This window comes from Chamaea fasciata, unplaced genomic scaffold (genome assembly GCF_029207755.1).
Source record: "Chamaea fasciata isolate MVZ Bird 193981 ecotype frontalis unplaced genomic scaffold, bChaFas1.0.hap1 SCAF_39, whole genome shotgun sequence".
NCBI lineage: Eukaryota > Metazoa > Chordata > Aves > Passeriformes > Sylviidae > Chamaea > Chamaea fasciata.
The window spans coordinates 1,078,142-1,081,428 of record NW_027094124.1 but is presented as its reverse complement, the minus strand read 5'-3'; the positions used below and the strand labels follow the sequence as shown (position 1 = coordinate 1,081,428).

Here is a 3,287-nt window from a genome sequence, read left to right as displayed (position 1 = left end):
AAGATCAAAAATGTCAAAAATGTCCAAAATTTGGCCCAAAAGGAGCCAAAAATAAGCCAAAAAAAAAAGATCAAAAAATTGACCAAAATTGACCCAAAAAAATGAGGAAAAAAAAGTGAAATGCAATAGGCGAGCAGGGGCCGGCAGCCAGCACGGAGGGGCAGAACCCCGCAGCACCGCTCGGAGCCCCTGCCTACAGCAAGAGGCACTCGAGGACAACAAGAAGAGTCTTGGTGGGGGCCAGAACAGTCTGCAGACAGTCCAGCTGCTTCTAGCCGAGTGTTCACACCCCTAAGTCACCCAGATGTCTGATCAATTATCCTTCTCTGTGCTGCCAAATTCAGGTCCCTTGTTTTGTGTACAACGCAAACAGTACCTGCAGTAAGACGGATTCTCCCCACACTCCCCATTTTGATTAAAGTAGCTAAAGCATTGCTATTGTAAATGTACATTGACTCTTTTTTACATGGCAATAGGAAGTTCAAGTATTTAATAAAAACCTGAAGTATGTATTTACACGGTGATCTGATCAATTGATTTTGGTCAAAAGGTGATAGATACAGAAACTACACATTTACTGCTGGAATAAAGATATTTCAGATCCTGTACATTACTTATCCTGGAATTCAAATGTGAACATGATGTTGTGACTAAACCAAACCTTGTCACTCTTCCCCCATCACCCTCTCAGCCACTGAAGGACTAAGCAACAGTTTTCAGTTACTTTGACCAATTAATTCTTCACGACAGTAAAATCAAGGAGTCGCACAGATTTCTGTGCCACTTTCACAACAATAGATTAGAATCCCATTTGGATCTATTTCTTATTTCTTACCAATATTGTCACTAGTTAGTCTAGTCACAGCTAATGAGAAAGTTTCATTAGCTTCCAGCTGTCTTTGAAAACAGATGTAATCATCATGTGTGCATATACTTACATAGATTTACAATGGGCAGCTTAAATTCCTTCAATGCTGTTAGTGATGCAGAAGCCCAGAGAACTTTATTAACCAATTATCTGGTATCAAACTTCTTTTGATCCGCATGTCTAAGGATCAAGGGTTTACAAGATTTGCTGAACTGACATTGGTTTCAACTAAATGAACTCAAGAACTGAATCAGAACACTTTCAAATTCTCCTTAGTTTTACTGTTGTTTCACTCCTCTGGAATAAAGAAATTGACCAGTTGAATGTTAATCTAAAGCAAAAAATATGCAATATTATGGCCACCACTTAAAACCCAAACTTTTGTAATAAAGCATTATTCCATGCACATGTCAAAAATGCTTAATCAACCCAAAGATCAGAAATAATATGCAAGAAAGGAAATAAACATCTGAAAGCCTTTAAAGCTCAGTAACACTGGATATGTTCAATAGCAACTAAGACATAATTGGCTTTATTTTTTTTTCAAGCTCCATCATTAAGAGACTGATTAATTACACAGTGCAGAAATTAAAATCTCATGGCAACTCACTCCAAACAGTCTGCACTGCAAAGCATCTGTAATTCAAATAGAAGTTTCAGATAAATGTAGTGTGCAGTGAATTCCAGCAGTACCTCAGGCTCTGGGGTACTGGGTAGACAGAACCACACAGATGCCAAACCCTGCTGATCTCTCACACAAGTGAGCCTGTGTGGCCAAAGGCTTCTTTTGCAAAAACCCAGATGCTTGTGCTGGCAGGCAGAATGCAAAACACAGTGGTCTGTAGCACCTGCCTCTTCTGCATCTTCACATTGGTTAGTCCCCAGAAGTTTTAGTTATGTCTGCTTTATTCTCTGTTCCAGTTCATGCTTGTGTTTAATAAGCCGTTCTATTTCTGTTCCTAAAGTTTGCAGGTTTTCCTTCGTGGGAGGGGAAAAAATGATAAGTTATACAGGGAAATTAATCCATCAGCACAAAATGCACTAATAAGTCAAAATTAGTGTTTATGTCAGCAGGTTGATACTTTCAAGTATCCAGAACAAATGCAAATTATCAGAGTCAGAAAAAAAACAAACTCATTTCAATAAAAAACTCAAAGCTCTTGGCAAGTCCTTTTTTGCAGTTACCAGTACTCCATAGGATGCCCAGAAGGTAGAATGCTAGTTCCCCTAAGCATTTAAGGGAAATGATGATTACAGGAAGAGATCTCCAGCTTGTGCACAACCCTGCAGCCCAGCTGGCAGCCTGCACACCATTTTCCAGCCTGCCAGCTCTCCGTGGCAGCAGAGGTGCTGCCCCAGCAGCTCAGGAGGGCCAGGCAGGCAGAGCCCATGCTCCTGGTTCCACATGCCCAGGGGAGAGCATGGAGAGACCCTGCCCTGCTGAAGGCACAGGCACTCCAGGTCTTATCTCAAGCAGCAGCCCATTAGTGCAGCATACTCTGAGGGTACCAAACTGGAGGAACATGGCATCATGTCACGTAACTGCCCGGTTAACCTCAATGCTATCAGTGGCACCAAATCACAATGAGCTGACTTCTGAAAAGCCTTTCACAGCATGCAGTGAAGGAAGCATCTAAGAACCACAAGAATGTGCACAAGAACTGGCACAGCTACTCACTTTCAATGTAATATTCTTCAGGAATGTATCTTCTAACACAGCCTGAAGCTTCCTGTTTATCTCTAAGGAGAGTTCCAAGGTGAGCCCACTGTCTGCAGGGTGAGATGTATACAGAGATGCCATAATCCCACCACGCCTGCTCAAGTGAACTTTGTTGAAGTCAGAGGCCTCTGATGAGAGGGTTCCAGCCTCTTCCCTCAAAATATAGCTCTGAATAATTCTGGAGGATAAAAAAATAAAAAAAACAACATCATAGCATTGCAAGGCAGAGAAGAGTCTGATGCTGAAATAACTTTAGATTCCTGACATGAGTAATTTTACTTTCAAGCAGTACTGTATTACCAAAAAAAAGCAGTAAAAGTTTACTCCTGCAATTTCTATGCCAGAGGAAAACCTGGGATACCAGTAGTGATACAGGAATGCTGGCAAATCAAGAGACTACAATGTGCAGCATTTACTTATTTAAAAGTATTCTGAAAAGATACTGGGACAAGAAAGATCTTTCTGGTAAAAAGTCTACTTTTCTTTGCTGAAGGACTCCAGACACGGAATCTTAAGCTTTCTACACATGAGAAAAAAATTACAAAGTCACTTCTCAAGAGTTTAGGAGGGGCTGGTTCAGCTCAGCCTTGCTGATAAAGCAATTTGGGTTTTCCCTCATCAATCTGTTTCATTAACTACAAATGCAGAATTGGAGAAGTTGTTGGATATTTTTGCGTTTTTCTGCAGCTGGCGGCAGGA

General features: G+C 41.0%; 1 long non-coding RNA gene across 1 annotated transcript; it reads right to left on the bottom strand.

The window, feature by feature from the left end:
- Window positions 1-410: 410 nt before the first annotated feature.
- Window positions 411-2,975, bottom strand: LOC136303617 (uncharacterized). The gene is made up of 3 exons (XR_010724268.1): window positions 2,889-2,975; window positions 2,547-2,766; window positions 411-1,846 (listed from the first exon to the last, which is right to left on the bottom strand). It is a non-coding gene; the product is annotated as an uncharacterized lncRNA (long non-coding RNA).
- Between the last annotated feature and the right edge of the window lie 312 nt (window positions 2,976-3,287).